This window comes from Sminthopsis crassicaudata, chromosome 6, assembly GCF_048593235.1.
Source record: "Sminthopsis crassicaudata isolate SCR6 chromosome 6, ASM4859323v1, whole genome shotgun sequence".
In the NCBI taxonomy this organism is placed as follows: Eukaryota; Metazoa; Chordata; class Mammalia; order Dasyuromorphia; family Dasyuridae; genus Sminthopsis; species Sminthopsis crassicaudata.
Window position 1 is genome coordinate 219,667,944 of NC_133622.1, and position 22,978 is coordinate 219,690,921.

Below are 22,978 nucleotides of genomic sequence, written 5' to 3' on the forward strand. Positions count from 1 at the left end.
GGCAGTCAGAAACAATATTCCTGATAACTGACCAGAACATAAATTGGCAACATTCGGTTCCCAAGTAGGCAACCCAGCGGCGCATTCATAGTTTTGGCTGCTCCTGTTGATAACATTGAGCTTGCCAACCACTAAAATCCTCAGATGTTTTTCAGGTGATTGTCTAAACACAAATCAGAATTTTTTTCTGATCGATATATCTATGTACAACAAAACTCTCCAGTGCTTCCCAATTACTAAAAATGTTTTGGGGCTTTTAAAAAGCTGTCATTCCAAGTCTCCTTAGCCTGGCACTGCCTTGTCTTTACAGCCACATTTCAGATTACCCATCTTCACATGGATCTTAAATCATTCTACTTTTGGTTCCCAAATATTGAATGATTTACCATCGGCCTGGTTTTGTTCATGCTCAGATCCTCTGGGTTCCTTTTGACCTGCTGAACTGTTGGCCGGCCATTAAATACCAATGCCACGTCTTCCATGAAGTCTTATGCAAGGGTCCCCAAACAATAGACCGGATCACAGAATCCTCAACCGAGCAGCAATTTCAGGGTGGAGGGCCAAGGCCGCCTAGTTCAGTAACCACAATAAAATAAGGAAGCTGAGACCAGAAAGCAAGTGCTAGGCCCGATAAGGCATTGACCGGTCAAAGAGCTGAGGTCTCCAAATTCGCTAATTTACACTGATCTATTTGTAAACATAGCACACCATCGACCCCAGGGCAAACCCTGAGTGAATACTTAAGCCCTTTTTTTCCTCTGAAACAAGATAGGCTGTCCTAAAATTTAGGGTGCATGTTGGTCTTCACTTTGCCTCTGTCAGATACAAAGATTACAAGAAAATTATCCTTCCTAGCCCAAATAAACCAGCTCTTAGTGTTGGCTTTATCTGCCTTTTCAGGAATGAAGTAATTGAGACAAGTCAAGAAATTAACTTGGCTACATTTGACAGATTTGTCTGGGTATCAAATCTACTTTTCTGTTGTGCCCTTGTGCCAAAGTTACCCATATCCCAAGTTCTTACTCTTATTTGTGCTGCCTCAGTTATTCTAATTGCTAGAGCAGCTACCTGGGGTTATCAAATTTAGTGTCTTGTCTGGGAATATTTTTTCTTTCCCTTTTCAGTTTAACATCCATTTAGGCAAATACTTACCCCTTGTAGTTTGCATCCCAACTGGCCAATAGTTTGTCATTTCTAGATCTTTTACAGACTCCAGATCTTCAGTAAGTAGAGAGCTAAATATGATATATAGAAATACTTTAAAAGTACTTAGTGACTGCATATTGTGGAAAGATGAGTTAAAGATGACTGATAAGCATTGACTGGCTTAACACAGGTAGGTACACCAAAGAATCAAGGAAAGATACCTGAGGTTTTTCTCCTTTGGGTCTCAGTAGGTTGATAGCAGGAGGAATTAAACATTCTTACCTACTTTTACAAGTGGGGATAATGCCATCATGGTTAAGTTTGGAGTCGACTCGACTTGGATCAGAAGATACCAGGATTAAAAATCTGAAAAACATTCCCCATCCACTTACAAAGCCTTATGGATCAATGGATGGATGATTTCTGGGAGTCTTCTAGTTTGATATCGTGTTAAAAAAAAAATCTAAAAATATTAATTTAGTTGCAAACCCTGGATTGAATTCTAAAGTGATCACTGACACACTCTCTCTCTCTCTCTCTCTCTCTCTCTCTCTCTCTCTCTCTCTCTCTCTCTCTCTCTCTCTCTCTCTGTCTCTCTCTCTCTGTCTCTCTCTCTCTCTCTCTCTCTCTCTCTCTCTCTCTCTCTCTCTCTCTCTATATATATATATATATATATATATATATATATATATATATATATATATATATATATATATATATATAATGGCGCTATTCAATTGACCTGAGGAATGGGGGGGGGGCAAATGGATTCCTCTGACCCAAAAAAATTAGACTGCCCATTGGGGAAGCCAGAGGATAAAGCCAAGTTTGGTAGTCTGTCTACAAGGTGTTTTCTCTCCTCTAAAGGGCCAGTTAAATTTCAAAGTTAGTTCTGAGACAAAGGTGTAGTCGGGTTGTGAGGGACAAGGGACAAGAGAAATGGGACTTAGTGGCTAGAGTGAAAGACATGCCAGAGAGACCTGAGTTTAAAATTTGCTTCATAGATTTAATATTTGTGTAACCTGGGTCAAGTCAATCCCTGAAGCTCCTTTTTCTTATTAGTAAAATGATAATATTCCCTGCCTCACAGGAAGACTGTGGGGCTAGGATGAGATATTCTACAAAGTCCTTTGTAAATCTTAAAGCACTAATGATGTGTCTAGCTCCAGGGCAGGTTTCAATGCTCTTGGGCAAATCTCTAAAACTAGTCATTACAAAAAAGGTGCTCACATCAATTGGTGGAAGGATTTCATCACCCAGGAAATCTCTGTACCAATGAAATCACAGGTTCAGTGCCAAACCTTTTAGTTCAACAAATATCTATTAAGGCCTTGCAGTGTTTTGCATATATGGCTCCCTTCGGGATGTGACTAATACTTTGCTATTCCAAAAGAAGCTTATTGCAGCCCATCCTCATCCAGGAAGTTGACTTTAATTGCCCCCATCAGCACTAAATTTCCCCTCGGGCCTCATATAGCACTTTGTTCTGAGACTCTCTGATGCATTTTGTAGTCGGGCTAGCACCCTGTAGTTCAGGAATATAATCCAAAGGTTTTGGAGGAAGGATACATAATGCAATGGAAAGTGCTTTGGTTTGGGAATATAAAGACCTGAATTCAAATCCCACTTCTGATTCCTTGCTTGATGTGAAATTAAGTCACAACCTCTCTGGACCACAATTTCCTCATATTTAAAATTGTGTATTTGCTGTAGATGGCTTCTAAGATCCCTGTTACATCACAGATGATAAACAAGATGGTCTTAAGAGTCCATAGATTAAAACTCAATAGTGTAATTCAGGCCAAGATGGATAGGAAATCATGAAAGAGGAAATTATGAAGACAAAATAAAACTTTGAATACTCTTCAAAAGGGAAGGATGAACATTTTTTCAGGTGATTTTCTATATATTCATGCCTCCCCCCCAAAAAATGTTCATCCTTCCTTTTTGAAGAGGACCAATGACATATAAGGGGGTCTTGAATGGCCCTTGAATTGAAATTAAGTGGGATAAATAAAGTTGCCAGCCTCATCCTCTCTTCCAGAGTTACTGAAGAACTGTGGTAAGGTGAAAGTCAGAGTGACAGGCAATGATGGTAGTGAATGATTCTGGGGTCTTCCGTGTCCAACCGAGCTCTAAACTCATTAAAGCGACGACTTCGGCCTCCTTCATGACCATTGGAAGAGATTGTTCTAAGTCATCCATTCTGTCAGGAGAGCTCTTCCCAGCTTGGGGTGGACATCCCTCTAAGTCACTGATGGTTATCCTTAACCTGTTTTAGCCCATCAACTATGAGATGTGCCCTCTGCACAGGCTTCTTGGAGCCACAGGGGAGAGTTGAGTGCCAGGTGGACACCCACCAGAGACCTGGAAAGGGCTCAACAAGCATCCACACCAGAGGTCCTGGTCCTCCCTAAACACCCCCTACACCATGGAAAATATATATAGGTTTTAATGAACTGCAAGCTCACTATAAATAAACAGTGTGATATGGAAGACAAAGCTAATACAATTTCATGCTGCATAACGAATCAGGCTCACAGGAATTGTCCTCCTGGTCTCTACTCTGGTCATAGCACATCTAGAGTTGTTTACTCATTTCTGGGGGCCAGATTTTAGGAAAGATGTGGATAAATGAGAATGTCCAGGGGAAGATGACCAAGATGGTCAAAGCCCTCGATTCTATGCTAATTAAAGATCCACTGAAGGAATCAGGGTGGTTTAATTTAGAAAAAAATAACTTGTCAGGAAGAAAAAAGACATAGGGAATCTAATCCAATTCCTTCATTTAGCTGATGAGAACATAACTCCAGAGAAGTTAAATTATTCATCTGAGATCACAGAGGGAGTAAGTAGCAGATTCAAGCTATTGTCTCTTGACTCCAAATTCAAACTTCTTCCCATTGTTGAACACTGTACCATCTGCAGATTGTTTCTTTCCCCAATACACTAATTGTATTAGTTATTTAGGGGTAGCTAGGTAGCATAATGGATAGAGCTCCAGGCCAGGAATCAGGACTCATTTTCCTGAGTTCAAATCACTTAATTTTGTTTGCCTCAGTTTCCTCATCTGTAAAATGGCCTAGAGAAGGAAATGGCCAATTACTCTAGTATTTTTGCCCAGAAAATCCCAAATGGGGTCACTGAGAGTTGTACATGACTAAAATGACAACCACAATAAAGGGAGGTGGAGTGTCTTATGTGATGACAAGGTGGCCAATGTCAATGAATCCTAGAGTCCATGGAAGAGCAAGTATAATGTTAGAAACCTGAAACGAAGGAAGCAACCTGGTTATGAAGAGTTTTCAGGGACAAATGGATTGATGCTGGGTGTGATAACAGCACACTGGAGTTATTCAGTGTGAGGGGGCAGTTATTCAGTGGTGAGATGGGTAACATGATCAGATCTATATATTCAAGAAGATCAATTTGGTAGGTGAGCCGATGGGCCCAAGGAGAAGGACCAACCAGCAGGCTATTGAAATAGCTCAGGCATGAGGTGTTAAAGCACCAGGGTGGTAGCAATCATTCACTCTGAGGCAATCAGAGCCATTGGGATCTTGTTTTTTGAAAGCCATAATTTGGGTTTAAGGCATGGTGCATAAAGAAATGTAGTCTTAAATCCCTAGATACCCAGAAAGGAAGGAAAGATGGAAGGGGGGAGGGAGGAAAAGGGAGAGAGAGATGAAAGAAGGAATGGGAGGGGAAAAACAAACAAGAAAGAGAGGTAGGAAAAAAGGAGGAAGAAAGGAAGGAGGGAGGGAGGGAGAAAAAAGGACAGAGATGAAAGAAGGGAGGGAGGAAACAAACAAGGAAAGGAGGTAGAGAAGGTGGGAAGGAAGGAAGAGGGAGGGAAAGAAGGAAGAGGGAAGAGAGGAAGGGGGAAAGGAAGAAGAAAGGGAAAGAAAGGGAGGGAGAGGGAGGAAGGGAAAGAGAGAAGGAATGAGGGGAAGGAAGAAGGAAGGAAGGAAAGAAGGAAGCAAACAAGGGAGGGAGGAAGGGACAAAGGAAGGAAAGAGAGAGGGAAGGAGGGAGGGAGGAAGGAAAGAAAGAAAAGAGGAAAGGAAGGAAGGAGGAAAAAAGGGAAGGAAGGAAGTAAACTAAGCTGCCCAGTCCTCAGTGGGGGCAGCTCCTGCTCACAGAACTTGTAATTTGTCCTTTATTCTGGAATATGGCCATGCCATGCAAATGAATTGGATTTGAAGGCCAGAGGGCTGTGAAGTCATCACAAAAACTTGTAGGAAAGCTAATGAATTCAGTTTGGGACATGTTGAATTAAAGATTCTGGGACACCCAGTTTGAGATGTCCAATAGACAATTTTTATTGTTTTATTTGTCAAAAAGGACCAATGACATGACAGAAAAAATGGTTCTCTAGGGCTAAGTAATCTGAAAATCAACTGCAGGAGTTGGTAGATAACAGAATCCAGTAGAATAGATGAAATCATCAAATGAAATGACAAATAGGGGAAAGAGAAGAAGCCCAGGAGAGAGTTCTGGTTGGGGTGGGGAGCCCCCTCAGTGAGCAGGATGCAGATCCAGCAAAGGAGATAGAGACTGAGATGGAGTGATCAGGCAAGTACGAACACAGCTGAAGAGATAGAGCAGTGTCAAGAAAACTGAGCCAGAATAGAGTATCAAAAATAGGGTGATCAATCGTGTCAAAGACTAAAAGAATGACAAATTGAGAAAATCACCATTAAAATTGGCATTTAAGGGATCATTGTTAACTTTCAAGAAAATATCTCCAGCTAGAAAGGCAGATTTCATTAAGTTAAGATGGGAATGGATGAAAAGAAAATGTAGACTACAATTGTTGATGATCTTCTCAAGGAGTTTAGAGGATTGTTCATGTACACATTGAAAATGTTCAAAAAATGTGAAAACAGAACAGGAAAACTTTTGCATATGCTTTTTTACAGTAGACTAGCAGCTTCACAACTAACCTAGAAGTCTAGAAAACAGAAAGTGTTGGGATGTCTATTTGGTGATTTTCCCCTACTTGATTTTGTGGAGCCAAATATAACTCCCATAGTTCCTCCAGTAAGATGTCTTCTATGCATATATCAGAATTATAAGATTCAAGAAACATAGGAAACTTAAAATTATTTTGTCCAATAATCCAATAATCTATCAAACAACACATAATAAGCACAGAGAAATGAGCGCACACAGAAATGAGCTCACCTAAGATATTTGGAAGTTTGATGGAGGTACAAACAACTTTGTAAGCACCTTCAGTGAAATTTGTAATCATTCAAAGACATCAGCTTAACCACAAATAAGAAAAAAAAAGTAATTATAAGATTCCATATTACCCTCATGATATACAACTGATGAGGCATTTTATTGGGAAACTATCTTTCCACATGCCCTCAATGAACACTCCAGATGGAAAAAAGAGTTTAAAATTCTCTAAGAAGAGACTGGATTACATTTGGAAAAGCAATTTCAGCCATTCCAAGTTGCTTACTAGTGTAGTCAAGCCTTCTCTCCTTTCCCCACCCTGTTCTCAATCTTTCCTGTCCCCACATTGAGAGGATCTTCTAAAGAAGATCTCAAATAGACATATAGAAGGGAATTTCACAGATAGAAACGTGAAAAAAGTTCTTGCAAAAGCAGATCATTATTCTTTCAAAATGCCTAAATATAGAATTTTAGAACTGGAAGAGACCTTGAAGATCTTTTAGCATAAGTGCCTACTTTTTTTTTAGATAAATGATATGAAGCAAGGTGTCCAGCAGAGCTGGAATTGACTTCCACTCCATAACTTATCACAATGACCTCTCTCATGCCCTTTATTTATTAAAATGCATTCATATTTTTATACTTTTCTGTTTTTATGTAATTTGTGTTGCCTAATATATATTTCTTCCCCTTCCTAGAGGTGGAATTATTTATAACAAGGAACAAAAAGAAAAAGAAGGAAAAAAAGCAATCAACAAAACTAATCCATTCATTGAAATAAAAAATCTGAAATTAACTAGTCCTCTATCTCTGCAAAAAAGAGAGGGAAGTATCTCTTCAAATTTATTTTTTTGGGGGCCACATTTGGTCATTATAATTTTATATTAGTTTCAGTTATTTTGTGGGGCTTTTTATAGTCATTTTGTATGTTGTTTTTCTGGTTCTGTTTTACCTTATTTCATATTTGTTCATGTAAATCTTTCCATGCTTCTTGGATTTCCTTAAAAAAAAATTACATCATCTAAAACTATATATTTTTTTGAGAAATATTGCATTTTATTTTTGCTTTTAAAAATTGGTTTCCAAAGCTTCTATGTTCTTATAAAAAAAAGACTTTTGTTCTTGATATTTACACATCAGTTGAGTTAGGATTTGGAACTGTGTCCATTAACTTGTTAATAATGATTAGCATCAATGGTTTTCATAATCATTTGAGATCTGAAATCCTTGATGCTTGTTGGTTCATTCTATGAGAATATTTGGTTTTTGATATTTTGATTGTCATTCTGTTTAACTTGCTTATGTCTTCTGTGTCCCCAATAAGGGTTCCACATACAATTGGAGGGACAGCCTATTGAATTAGTCCATCAGTATGTATGTTTTAGAAGATAAGCTCTATAGAGGGACAGTGAGTTAAGTCCAGAGTTTAAAATGAGGAGGAGAGGAGTTGGGTTTTGCATTTGGAAATTACATGGTACATTCTTCCAATGATCCCAAGCACTTCCAGAAACAAAACCTCATCTTTTTTAACAGCAATATTCTTCCTGAGTTACTTCCCCCCCCCCCCAGGCTGGGATCAAGTGACTTGCCCAGGGTCACACACCTAGGAAGTGTTAAGTGTCTGAGAGCACATTTGAACCCTGAGTTACTTTTTAAATGTAAATCATGGAACTTAGTGTCAGAAGAATCCAAATTGCTGGTTATCAAATATAGACATAAGCAGTCTGTGGCAAGTAATAGTAAGAAGCAATATAATAATAATTGCTAGGAATTTCCTAGTGCTTTAAGGTTTGCAGTAATATATCTACAGAGAGAGATAGTTATATCTAAATATGTAGATATAGACATATTCTCATTTGATCTTCAAAACAATTTCTTAGGCAGATATTATTATTCCCATTTTACAGATGAGCAATCTGAAGCTGAGAGAAGTTAAATGACTTCTCCAGAATCACATAGCTAGGTATGTTTTCCATACAATTCAAAATTCAGATAAGGATATCATCAAGGATATGAATGGTGGGGAAGGGTAAATCAGAATTCACACAGTAAGATCAAGAGATTCCATTCAGTTCCAATACATTAAACTCAGTAAAAATTTCTTAAACAAAAAAAAAAAAACAGAGAAAAAAGAAAATCCACTAATGCATTGTTGTGAAATGGAATTGTGCTCTCCATTATGGAGAGCAGTATGGAACTATGCCCAAAGGACGATCAAACTGTGCATACCCTTTGACCCAGCAGTGCCATTACTGGCTAAGAAAATCATAAAGAAGGGAAAAGGGCCCACATATGCAAAAATGTTTCTAGCACCTGTTTTTGTGGTAGCAAAGAATTGGGAAATGAGTACATGCCCATCAGTTGAGGACAACCGAACAAGTATATGAAGATAAAGGAATATTGTTGTTCTATGAAAAGTGATGAACAAGCCGATTATAGAAAGGCCTGGAGAGATTTAATGAGCCAATGCTAAGCAGAACAAGCAGAACCAGGAATACATTGTACATGATAACAGCAAGATTGTGCGGTGATCAACTCTGAAAGACTTAGTGGTTCAGTGATCCAAAGCAATCCTAATAGATTTTTTGGACAGCAAGTGCCATCTGCATCCAGAAAAAGAATATGAAGACTGAATATAAATCAACACATATTATGTTCTTTTTTTTTCTTTCCCATTTTTTTCCCTTTTGCTCTGATTTTTCTTTCCCGACATGATTGATAAAGCAAGGTGTATTAAAATAAAATTTAAAAAATTTTAAAAAAAAGAAAAAAAGAAAGTTTCTACCCTCAAGGAGGTTATAATATAAGGGGAAGACTACACACAAAAGGAATCTAGAAGGGGAAGAGGATTCCAAGAGTTACCCAGCAACATGGGCATCTTGTTCCAGAATGTAGAATTCCAAGAGAACTGAAGATGGAGGGTGGATTGACCTGGAAATCCAATTCCAGCCCTCCAATCAGAGGGGAGAGGAAGATGGGAAGTATCCAAGATTTAGTTAACACCATCAGAAGTGACCAGTTTATCTCGGGAAGGGCATCTTGTTCATGCAATGACAAACGGGCAGTTTAAACGCTGCAATATGATGCATGCAATATCTAAGGAAAATTCCCATGAATTCACTTGTGAAAACATACAGAAATTTGGACAAAAATCTAAGTGTGAGAAAATCTAACTAGATTGTGAGCTGAACCAGTAGAGGGAGTAACTGTTCCAATAAGACCACAGACCCTTGGAATTGGGGAGAGAAAGAAAAGGGACCTTGGAAGACACTGAGAGCAACTTCCTATCTTATGGAGAAATTCCCTCTAGAGCATCCTTGCCAATTTCTGCTTCCATGTTGGGGATCCAGGCTGAAGAAAAAAAAAAATCATCAGATTATTGTTAGACATCTATAGTTGAGCATATAATTGGATTGTAAATTTGAGACCATTAAAAAAAAAAAAAATCGCCTGTATCCCAGGCAACCAACTGAAATGTTTGTTCCTAGTAACAATTTTAAATTCTCCTCAGCAATACATCAGTTGTCCAGCAGAGGGCATTATTTTACTATAAACGTCCATGGACATTTTCCTTGGACCAGTGAAATGGACAACTGTACACACTGGAGATAGGAAGGGTGAGTTTCTTAAGATGGAGCAGAATTGCTGTTGGGCTCCATTCACAGACATTGCCTAGTTATGAACTATTTCCCGTTATTTTCTTTCTCATTTATCTAAATTGACCCCTTGGGCTACACCCAGAGAAGGAACACTGGGAAATGAGTGTAAACTGTTTGCATTTTTGTTTTTCTTCCCAGGTTTTTTTTACTTTCTGAATCCAATTCTTCCTGTGCAACAAGAAATTCGGTTCTGCACACATATATTGTATCTAGGATATACTATAACACATTTAACATGTATGGGACTGCCTGCCATCTAGGGGAGGGGGTGGAAGGAGGGATGGGAATAGTGGGAACAGAAGTGAATGCAAGGGATAATGTTGTAAAAAATTATCCATGCATGTGTACTGTCAAAAAAAAGTTATAATTATAAAAATAAATAAATAAGTAAATTGACCCCTTGGAATTGACAAATAGTCTATAAGAACTATAGAAAATAGTCCCTTAATTGTTCAAATTCAGCATTAATTTCTGCCTTCAAAGATACTGGGGAATGTGTGCATGCTGATTATCTAGTTTGGATCAAGTGGCTAAAGGTCTGACTTTTTCTAATACCTAAAAAAGTGTATTTTTGACAGTGATTTTAACACAAATCAGTTTAAGTGAGATGTCTTTTGTCTCCCTGAGACATTGAGAAATATTTTTAGAATTTTATGACACACAGGAAGAAAGGTAAAGAGAATTATTCATTATTCGGTTTGAGCAGCCAGAAAATTAGAGGGGGGGGATTCCTTAGCAAATAAACAAACACTAAAAAAATTCTCACTTTCTTCAATGGAAGAACCGCATTGCCATTAATATTTTTGCTTGTGCCTCTTTATCGTGACCAAAAAACAACCCTTGGTGTCTGTGTACTTAAATGGCTCTAAAACCGGTGGGTTTCTTGGTATGAAAGTTCCTTTACAGAATCAGGGGATATCTGAACTGGAAATGTGAGGAGATGACCTGGATTCAAGTTCCACCCCTGATTTTGTGACTTGGACAGGTCACTTAAACTTTCAGAAAATGGCTAGATTTGACTAGCTAATCTCTGATTTTCCTTCAGGATCTAATCCCTTTTTTCTTAAGTGATCTCCAAAATAGAAAAGTGAGATGTTCACCTCTCTTATTCTAGATATTTTTCAGAACTGGTAATAATATAGTGTCTATAGAGCTGGCCTGAGAATCAGGAAGACATGAGTTCAAGTTCTTCCTTAGACTCTGAACCACTAACGAATTCTCTAGAATAATTAACTGGCAAATAGGGACTTCTCACCAAAAATTCCCTGCACCAAAGAAATCAGAGGTCTCCTCCACTCCTTTCCAAAATTATTTAGCTTTTAGGAGATTGCCATATTATACACTTCTAGATCCTATGGAACCAGGTGCCATTATATATAATACACACACACACACACACACACATTTTTTTTACTTTATTTGTCTTCTAACTCCATCTACCACTTCATCTTTTGCTCATGTGCTTCCTGCACATTACATTCTCCTCTGTGCTTCACCACATATAGCCCAGTTCTAAGCAATTCAATTCTACCTTTCCAGACAACTAACCTTCAATAGAATTGACCAGAAAACAAGTGAAAAAAAATTGTTTTCTTTCTATGCTTTCCTCTCTCAATGAGAAGGAAAAGGAGAACTCCCTTTCTAGTTCTAATTTGACTTCAATATCTATGTTAAAGAAAGTAGACCCTAAGTCCTAATAAAAACCCAAGGAAACAAAAATTTAACAGTCATAAATGTAAAGTCCTCCACTTGGGTATAAAAAAATCAATTGTAAAATGGGAGGCATGGATAGACTATTGTTGATCATAATGAATTAATTTAATATAATCTTGGGTTCAAGTCTTGTCAATTGTGTAAGATCCTCTTCGAAGGACAGAATGATAACTTGATGCTCTGTGACTGGATTTTGGCTCTGAGGGAGGATATATTTTGTTCCAAGCTCCCTTCAGGGAGAATCACTGGAGGGAGGAAAGACTTCGGGAAGAAGACAACATGGAGAGGAGCCATGTCTAAATAATGTTCTTATTTTCAGCTTTTCAGAGGAGAGACATTAGGGAATTTCCCCTTGTGTTGAGATCAGGACATTCTCTCTCTCTTTCTCTCTCTTTCTCTCTCTATCTATGTCTCTCTCTGTCTCTGTCTCTCTTTGTCTCTCTCTGTCTTTTTCTCTGTCTGTCTCTGTCTCTCGGTCTCTCTTCTCTCTCTCTCTCTCTCTCTCTCTCTCTCTCTCTCTCTCTCTCTCTCTGTCTCTCTGTCTCTCTGTCTCTCTGTCTCTCTGTCTCTCTCTGTCTCTCTTCTCTCTCTCTCTATCTCTGTCTCTGTCTCTCTGTCTCTCTTCTCTCTCTCTCTATCTCTGTCTCTGTCTCTGTCTCTCGGTCTCTCTCTCTCTCTGTTTCTCTGTCTCTCTGTGTGTTTCTGTTTCACTCTGTCTCTGTTTCTCTCTCTGTCTCTCTTCTCTCTCTCTCTCTCTCTCTCTCTCTCTCTCTCTGTCTCTCTGTCTCTCTCTGTCTCTCTTCTCTCTCTGTCTCTGTCTCTGTCTCTGTCTCTCTGTCTCTCTTCTCTCTCTCTCTCTCTCTCTCTCTCTCTCTCTGTCTCTGTCTCTCTCTGTCTCTCTGTCTCTCTGTCTCTCTGTCTCTGTCTCTCTCTCTCTCTCTCTCTCTCTCTCTGTCTCTCTGTCTCTGTCTCTCTGTCTCTTTCTCTGTCTCTGTCTCTGTCTCTCTGTCTCTCTTCTCTCTCTCTCTCTCTCTCTCTCTCTCTCTCTCTGTCTCTGTCTCTCTCTGTCTCTCTGTCTCTCTGTCTCTCTGTCTCTCTCTCTCTCTCTCTCTCTCTCTCTCTCTCTCTCTCTCTCTCTGTCTCTCTGTCTCTGTCTCTCTGTCTCTGTCTTTCTCTGTCTCTGTCTCAGTCTCACCTTGATCCCAGTGGAATCTATACACTCAGTATATTTGAATTTGTATCTTATCTGATTCCCTTTTGCTATCTGCTTAGATAAGTGGATTTAACATTTCATTATTCAATATTTGTGATGATCTTTGCAGAACTGTTATTTATCAAGCCTTTAGACACATTTTGGGACAATCTTTCCCTGTCAAGGGACTGGGAGAGTGGCTTAAAACTAAAAATCATTTCTAGACAATATTTATAGAGACAGTAAGATAGGATTCTAGCCAGACACCCTCTCCTTGAGAAGAGTAGAGTGGTTTCCTCATGGCCCCTTCTACTCTCCTGGCAAGAATAAAAGTCTCCCTTGAAGTACAGTAGACAAGTTCCCATTGATATGTATTCAAGCATCTCTGAAAGCCTCATTTAGATGAACCTATGAGAAAATATAAATAACCTACATAGACAATACACACACTCACAGAGTAGGACTTTTTCTTTTGGGGAGGATTGTGTGTTTTATTGGGGGGGGAGAAAGGGGGCTAGGCAATTGGGATTAAGCGACTTGCCCAAAGTCACCCAGCTTGTGAGCAGTAAGTTTCTGAGACCAGATTTGAATTCAAGTCCTGACTCCAGAGCGGGTGCTCTATTCACTGGACCTTCTAGCTGCAGCCCTCACACAGTAGGATAACCAGGACTGTGAGAATATGGTAGAGCATGACTATTAACTGAAGGAATTGGGGAGAGAATTTTAGTTGTGGTTAACTAATTGAAAGGCCTTTACATAATGAGGATTGGGCTTGTTCTTCAGGGTCCCAAGGTATCAGATCTGGGAGGAGTGACTGCAAGTTGCAGAGGCAGATTTAGGTAGATTTGCTATAAAAAGAAAACTTCTTAATGATTAGAGTTGTACCAAAGTGGAGAGAGCAATTTCAAGAGGTAGTGAGTTACCCATGACTAGAAACTTAATGATCCTTTTGCTGGGAGTGCGGTACAAAGAATTCCTGTGCATGTACAAGTTGGACTAGGTGACCCTTGTGGCCCATTCTGACTGAGATTCTGGGATTGATCCTGAGAGTAATGGAAGGCTAGAGAGCCAGAGAATGCTTAGGGTTGGGAAGAGAGGGATGAACAATAATGGGAACTGGAGAGCGAGGGAAGGAATAAGAGAGGAAAGACAGGAGGAATATAGGGAAAAGAGTAGTTAATGCTTGAAAAAGAGAGCAAAGGACAGAATGCCCGGTTTAAAATAGGAAAAGAGAAAGAAAAGCAGGGCAATCTTGGTGTTCAGGGAAGCAGAGGCCCTGAGGACACAGCACAGTGAGCCTAAAGCTGGTAGGAACCTTGAGAGGTTATTCAGTTTTTTTTCCTGCACCCCAAGGGAAGACCAGGAGAGAAAAGTGAACTACAGTATAAGGGATTTCGGTTAAATGCTTCATTTGAAACTGTTAAACGGGAATCTTGACAGATGCGTACTTTTAAGGTAAAGAAATGTCAGCAAAATTCATTCAGAGCAAAAATAGAAAAGAAGGCAGCTGGTGAAGGTTTGTGTTAGGTAAAGTATTAAGCTAAAAGTAAGCTAGGAAGGTCAATGTCATGTGGACCGGTCAGGCCAGGAACAATCCATCCCAAAAGACAGCGTTCTCTTTAGCCTTAAATGTGATTGGAATTTTAATGTAAAAGGTGGGAGGACAAGGGTGGGGAAAAGAGAGATGAGACAGAGACAGAGAGAGAAAGAGAGACAGAAAGAGATGGAGACAGAGAAAAAAGAGAGAGAGAGAGAAAGACAGAAAAATAGAGAATCAGAGAGAAAGATGGAAAGATAGAGAAGAAAAGAGACAGAAAGAGTCAGAAAGACAGAGAAGGAAATTTCTGTTTGTATCAGTTTGTGAGAAGCGGCATAGGGAGTGAGAAGCCCGGTGTGATGATTGAGATATGGCCATCAATATCTTCATGTGTATTAAAGAGAAGTATAGCTTTCAGGATTCCCCCACCCCAGACCCCCAACTCCTCTGTCCCGGTCAGAGCATATCGGAAAAATCGAGTTCAGTTCTGTGTAGAGGGGAGCCATGGCAGCAAATCTAAGAAATGAGAAAGATTGTCACTGTGAGGAATCTGGAGTAAAGTCCACAGCGAGATTCACCGCATCACCCAAGGGAAACCAATGGTTTTACTAGTCGAGGACTGAGTCAAAATTTGTCATCAATAATCCAAGAAGGGAGAGGAGAATGAGAAACATGGCCTCTGTTGGGACTAAGATGAAAACATTTTCATGGGACCCTTTCAGATGTGCCAACTTTCCACTTCCTCAGTATTAATCATGGGCTCTCCATGATTTCCCCCGGGTCCCTGTTTAGGCAGAATTCTAGTAGACCCAAGCTTTTCTGGTTTAAAGAAATGTTTACACCTCCGCTGCTAAGGCTGAAAGCCCCTCTAAAACATAATTCTCAATACAGAGTGATAAATTATAGGCTACTTACCCCCCAAATCTCGAGGTACAGGCAAATGTGCTTCTAGCATCACTTAGCAATTGCTTGAGAGCTTTGAAAGTCTCTTGAAAATAGGAGGTTGAGAAAGGCTCTGCAGAGGAATTATTGATACTGAGGCCTGAGAAATGACATGCAATATCTTTTCCCCACTCTGGTAGGGTGGGTGGCTGAGTGTGCTGGGGCTATTCAAAGGCAAACAGATTTACCTCCCATTTCTCCAAGTGATTAACATCCAGTGTTGTGTGTTTGCTGAAAGGCTCATTAGCTAGAGAAGAACTTTAAAAGGTAGGGTGGACAACTTCAATTTAGATAAATCTTGGATAAAAACTGGATGCTTGCCAAATGGTTCTTTAAGGAAAAAAAAAATAAGTAAATAAAGGCCCTGTCTCCTAAGTGTTGGAAAGGCTATAAGAGCTCTTTCCTAATGTGTCTGAAAAGCGTTTTGTATTCTTTCATATTAACAGCAACCTTAGAGATGGATCCCTAGTTCTTCCTGGAGGTTGGATTCAGCCTCAACAACCATTTAAGGCATCATGAAGCCAGTCTCTTGGTCTTAGTCCATGCAAGGAGGGGATCCTCTGATGTAGGACTTTTTACTCTTTGATTTGGACTCTGTCCCCAGGGCCGTGACAAGCACGATTTCCTGGTCAACAGCATGAAAATGCCCCTGATTGAATATTTAGACAAATTTTATTGAGGGCAGAGAATGTTCTAACCTTGCGATACAAACTCCCATCTTGGGGGGGTAAGGGGAATGGGAAGTTGGTAGGGGGGAGACCCTATCCCATGGGCAGAAGACAGGGACCCTAGGATCCTCTGAAGCTGGTGATGTGGAAGCCACCATTTGGAGAAGCAGCAGAGTAGGGTCTGGCCAAAGAGAACTCTATGGGACCTTACTATTTTGACTAGTTATTCTTCCTCCGTAGATGCTAATTTCAGTTGTTTCTGCTTGCTAAAAGGAGTGTGAGTGTTGTCTAAATCCCAGGGCCCTGAGCCAAAGCCGTTTACCATACCCAAGTTATAGTGATGCCCTATTTCCAATCCTTGACCCTTAGCAAAAACTGTGAATTAAGTGAAATTTAGATTTGGAACACCCATTATTCTTTGTGCTTCACTGTATCAAAGAAGGAGGACCCCTCATTGTGACTCAGGGCCTCTCACTCTAGCAGACCACCTAAGTGAGGTCATTTGCCCTTACCAAGGTCTCCCCTCATCATCAAAGCTGATTTATCCTTAGGTTTATTCTTCCAGGTACTTACGTCTTATGCAGGCAAAGCAATCCATGATAAAGTAATAAGCTGCTATTTATGTTTGTTGTAGGAGGATTGTGTGTATGAGAGAGAGAGACAGAAACAAAGAGGACAGAGAAAGAAAGAAATGTGGAAAGAAAGAGATCAAGTACGAGAGAAGATAGAGACAGAGAGAAAAAGAGAGGAGAGAATAAGAATGGAGATACAGAAAGAGAGCAAGAGCAAGAGAGGAAAGAGAAAGAGAGAGGAGAGAAAAAGAAAGAAGGAGACACAAAGAGAGCAAGAGCAAGAGAGAGACAGAGAGAAAGAAAGAGAAGAGAAAAAGGAGACAGATAAAGAACAAGAGAGGAGAGAGAGAAAGAGAGTGAGGGAGAAGAGAAAAAGAAAGAAGACAAAGAGATCGAAAGACAAGAGAGAAACAGAGAGAGGAGAGAAAAAGAAAGGGGACACAGAAAGACATCAAGAGCAAAAGAGGAGAGAGACAGAGAAAGAGAGAGAGAAGAAAAAAAGAAACAGAGTTAGAGAGCAAAAGAGGAGAGAGGCAGAGAGAGAGAGGAGAGAAAAAGAAAAAAACAAACAGAAAGAGATAGAGAGCAAGAGAAGAGAGAGAGAAAGAGAGATAGAGGAGAGAAAACGTAAAAAAAAAGAGAGACACAGAAAAAAAGAGATTGAGATCAAGACAAAGCCATGTGGGGCTGGGTCAGTTCTTTTCCTTAAATGATCCTGAAACAACGCTTAAGAGTTAATTGACTCAGAGGACTAAAGGATTGGACTGCTGTCACCGCTTCATCATGGTCTGAGTACAAAACACCATGAAGAGTTAACATCTTTCTCTAATGCTTCTGGCTATCAGTCCACCATGGACAACTCAGAGGCAAGGAAGCTGAGCTCAATTGGATCAACTTGTGCTGTTCTTGTTGCATATCCCTGTTTAATATCTGTCACCTCCTAAAACTAAATAAATGAACTTTTTATTATCTGTTAGATGTTCTTGTTCTTGAAGAGCTATAAATATCCTTTAAATCAGTTCTAAAGGGGAATGACAATTCAATTATGGGACATTTACTAGTGGCTTAATAGTTAGAATTATACATCTTTCAAATGGCAGGAGGCTACAGTGATTTGAAGTCAGAAAACTTAAAGCTCTGCCTCTTACTTGTGGGATGACAGGTATTTTTGCATTTTAGGGCCTCAGTTTCTTCTTCTGTAAAATGGGAAAGGGAACAAGCATTTATATGGTCTTTACTCCGTACCAGAACTGCACTTTATAAATGTTATCTCATTTGAGGCTCACAAGTAATATTACTATCCCCATTTTACAGTTAAAGAAACTGAGGCAGTCCAGGTCAAGGGACTTTCCCGGAGTCATATGGTCAGTAAGTATCAAATGCTGATTTAAACGGAGGTCTTCCTGATTTCAGAAATAGCACTCTATCCATCGTACCATCTAGCTAGCTAGGATTAAATGACCTCTAAATTCCTTTAAAGCCCTAAATCTGACACTCTGACCCCTATTCAGCTGGTATTTTATTTTAAAACACATCTCCAAACTAGAGTTATATTTGAAGTGTTATTCATCTCCAAAGTTTAGTCTCTTATCCTTCAGTCCTCCCCATCACTCCCATCCCCAAACCCCTGTAGTGTAAGCTGGAGAGCTCATTCATCACACAATTACAGCTCGGAGTTTGTTTGATATTTTGATATCATCATGCGAAATAGACCCAAATCCCTAAGGAACAGATGTGCTATTCCTCCCTCCCATCGTTCCCTTTCCTTTGAGCATACTAATTTCAGCTTGATGTGTGTGTGTGTGTGTGTGTGTGTGTGTGTGTGTGTGTGTGTGTGTGTGTTTTCCAGTGGAACCACAAGTCTCGCCTTCCAGACAGCTCTTGCGGATGGTGCTCCCTGCATGTCAGAATTACCACTGACATTTCAATTTTGCTTTATTATTATTTTTTCTTTCTTTGATAGTATGATGGAGAAAATTTACATTTGAATAAAAAGCAAACAGTGCATGTCAGAGTAAGCATCAGGGAATGTCAAATTGTTTTTTTTCCAATTACAACTCTATTTCAAAGAGGGTAATGCAATTAAAGGATAATTACTAGATGTGCAAAGCCAAGGTTATGATCAGGAATGGTTAGCCTTTCACTTTAAGTCCTGTCTTGCTAAATAAAATATTCCTGTGGGGCAAGTTAGCATTTGAAAATAGAATAGACTTATCCAGAAACAGCCAAATGCTTGGCAGTGTCTATAGAAATGCCAATTTCTGTGTACACTCAAAGATTTTAAAGTCAGGAAAAGATTGTAGGTGAGCTTTGCTTTCCCTTGGCTTTATCACTCTGATTAATAACGTGATAAATTAGCTGGAGAACACAATATTAATTAACGGTGTATTAGTCCCCTTTTATTGCCAATAACATAACAAGGCCTGAAATAAGAGAACTGCTATACTGCTGAGGTGGTCTTTTTTTGCCACTGGAGCCATGGTTGGATTTCTCATTTGTCTGAGTGGGGCATCAGCAGCCCAGGAAAACCAATTACTTTGAGTTCGACTAAACTCTAGGCGGCAGTTTGGTTCATCTGAATTTTATCCAGATGTTATTGTTTAAAAATTTAAAAAAAAATCTGGGGCACTTAGGAAAGTCCCACACTGAAATCGATGCCGTATAACTCCCTAGTCACCAGACCACAGGTTGCCATGCTGCCAAATGGCAGCTAAAGGAAAGGCCAGACTTGGGGGGTTAATGCAGATATAAGGAGTGGAGTTGTTGATCAGAGAGACAATTTTATTGTGATCCAAGAAGAAAAAGGCTCCAGAAAGATTTTCTGAGTAACTGTTCTCTTTTTCCAGGGGCAAGCCCTCAATCCATATGGGTATTCAGTTAAGAGAAAATGGTCCAGAATCTTGCCTTGACCAACACTGTCCTGATTAAGAAAGATTTTTTCTTACCTATTCAAGTGAATCCTTGTCTTTAGAAAAGAGAAAGAGGACTATTTTATTTTACCTGGTAAATACAGTAGCAATTCATATTTATATTACATTTTGAGGTTCAGAAAGGTTTTTGTTTTGACTGTGACCTCTATTTTCTCTTCCTCTCAGTTCTTTCCCAGAAAATTAACTCCAAACCGAATTCTCTTTACTTTCTCTTTCTCCACCCTTTAGTGAATCACTTCAGCTTATCTTCTTGTCTTATTGTTCTATCATGGATCATACCTGGCTAAATAAACCCCAATTCTTGATAATTCCCAATTCCTTCACTTTTATGTATGGATGAAGGGAGATTAAGGAAATCACAAAATTTATGCAATCCAATCTCACTTGGATTCTAACTTCAGCAAGGCAAACATTCTATTCCACCCTTAATTGAATTGCAATCCCACTCACTAGAGCAGTTATCCCAAACTTTCTAGCTTCTCTTTAAAGTTCCTATGGCATTTTCTTTCCTTGAATCCACCTTCTCAGTCGAGGACTTTATCTCATGCTTTATTGAAAAAATGGAGGCCATTTATCATGAGCTCCCCATTCTCCTCATTTCTTAACATTTACACATTTTCCCCAAATATTCCTTCCTTCACATCGGTCTTAAATGAAAAGGTGTCCTTGTTCCTACCAAGATTAATCCATGTACATACATCTTTGGGCCTCTCATCTCCTCTAGCAGATTGCCTTTATTACAATAACTTTCTCATCTTTAATCTTTCCCTATGTACCACTTCATCCCCTGCTCCCTGCAGATGTGCTTAGGTCTGTTTTATTTAAAAAACAAAACAAAACAAAAAAACGCTTGATCCTAACATCCCCACTAGGTACCCTCCTATATCCCTAGTCCACTTGCAGCTAAACTCCTGGAGGAAGCTCTCTACACTCAATGCATTCAATTCCTTTTCTCTCTGTGTTCTAAACCTCTCTACAATCTGACATTTGACCTCATCATTCAACAGAAACTGCTCTCTCCCAGCTACTGGTGATCACCAGTAGTGATCTCTTAATGGCCATTTTCTAAATTGCATTTTCCTAATCTTCATCCTTCTTGACTCCTTGGCAGGTTTTGACACAGATTAGTTTCTCTTCCTGTATATTCTTTCATCTCTTGGATTTCTGTACACAACTCTATGCATATTATTCTCAAATCTACTTGTCCCAGCCCTAGCCTCACTCTAGAGCTTTAGTGCATCACTACTTTTTGGCAAATCAAACTGAATATCTAATAGATACCTCCAATTCGGCTCATTGGGTTTCTCCCTTCTACTGAATCTCCCTATCATTGTTGGCTTAGAGTGAGAAGACTTGAGTTCAAATCCTGCCTTGGACATTTGCTGACTGCTGTATCGATATGCCATTTCACTGTCTCGATTTCCTCATCTGTAAAAGGGGATGGACGATCAATCCTCTTGCTTCTACTCCAGAAGGTTATTGAGATGCTCAAATGGGATACTACTTGAGAAGTGCTTCTGAAACGATAAAGCAGTAAGCAACAGTCAAGGACGATAAAGACGTCGTCTGTGATTTAAGAAAAAGAAAAACCTTCAGAGATTGCCCCTTGGGTTATGTGACATCAGATAAAGACATATCACAGTGTTTCCTCATTGCCTATTTTTATTCCTTCAATTTCTTTTCCCTGCCTTATTGCTACAGCTAGCATTTCTAATACAACAGGATGTATCCCTGTGAATCCTGGAGGACCAGAAATAGATTTTCCATCTTTGGAAGCTTTTAGACTTTCCCTCCCTCTCTGGCTGGCTGAATGGAATTCCCCATTCTGTCTCCAGATGAGGTAAAAGCCCCACCGTGACCCCCATTTCTGCTGGGTTTTGCCAATGTGTGTTCATTTTTACTTGACCATATTTGTAGGTCTGGATGGATGCTCAGGAGCCATCAGGGATCCTGTTCATTCTGAATAAATCTAACAAATGAACAATAAATAAGGGATGAGTTTTTTGCCTCAGAGCTGGCATCAACTACAGAGGATGGCCAGGTATAATTGGGGCTTCAGCCGTTATCCATTCATTTATATGCATGTAGGTATGTGTTTATTCATTCATGCATTCGTTTCTTTGTTGTCAATATTCATAACATAACCCTAAAATGGAAATCAGGAGCCCCAGCCAAAAAATTCACCTTGTAGTACCCATGCTGTGAGGAAGTGGAAAAATGTACAATCACAGGACCTGGGTTCAAGTCCAGAAATTATTTTTATTACCTGTAGGACTATGGGTAATACCAACATTGAATGATGACTCTCTCTTTTAATCTATAATCCCATAATTCTCATTTGGTCCAATCCACAAAGTTTCCATCTTTGTCTTCTAGTTTTCTTTCTAAGCTCCCTATAAACAAATATCATTGCGTGTCCAATGCTTTGCATATAGTAGGCATATAATAAAGGCTTGATGAAGGAAAAAATGAACCCCGAAGTCAATTTTTTTCTAATTCTTTTTTTTTCCTTTACAGGAAAAGTCTTTATCCTATTAATTCCATATTTTTAAAGAAAAAAAAAAAGAAGAAGAAGCAGAAACCCCACTAGGCTATAATATTCTTGATGTCTTTTGACCAGGGAAAATTACCAAAAAAACTTCAGATTGATCTGAAGGACACAGGTCCCAATTTCCATTAAAGTGTATTAGTGCCAAGGTCTGTGCAATTAGCGAAAAGTCAATTCCCATTACTAGTTAACACTATTGAATATCTGCTTTCTTTAATAAAAAGCCATGCCCCGTACAAAGAGGATTAATCAATAGGTGGCTGCATTTAGATCTGTTCCGACTTCTCCTTCTAGCACACACCGAGAAACTCTTCATCATCAGGACTGCCGCCTGCCAAATTACCATCTTTCCACTGGCAACCTGCCCTGAAATATTCCCTGGATCCTACAGTGACCACTTCCTTGCTCTAGCATTTGAGCAATCAGGGGAGATGAGTTTTAGTCCTGATTCCACTCTCCTCCACCCATATTAGAAACTTAGTGTTTTTCAGGAAAATGGATTTTGTATGCTAGTTGGGGCATGGCTGTGGGTGGGCAGATAGGCGCCATAGTGAATATCCTGATTGCAAGCAAGAAAAAGTGAGTTTGAATCCTGTCTTAGACAATTGCTAGCTCTGAGAGCCTGAACAAATCACTTAGGTTCCCTACCTCAGTTTCTTCATCTATGATAATAATAGCACCTGCCTCACAGGGTTTTTTTGTTTTGATTTTTTTGAGGAACTAATGAGATAGTATCTGCAAAGAGTTTTGCTATCTTTAAAGCAATATGTAAAGGCAACTCGGTAGTACAGTCAATAGACTATGAGACTGGAGAAAGAAAGACCCATTTTCCTGAGATAAAATCTGACCTCAAACACTTACTAGCTTTGTGACTAGGAGCAAAT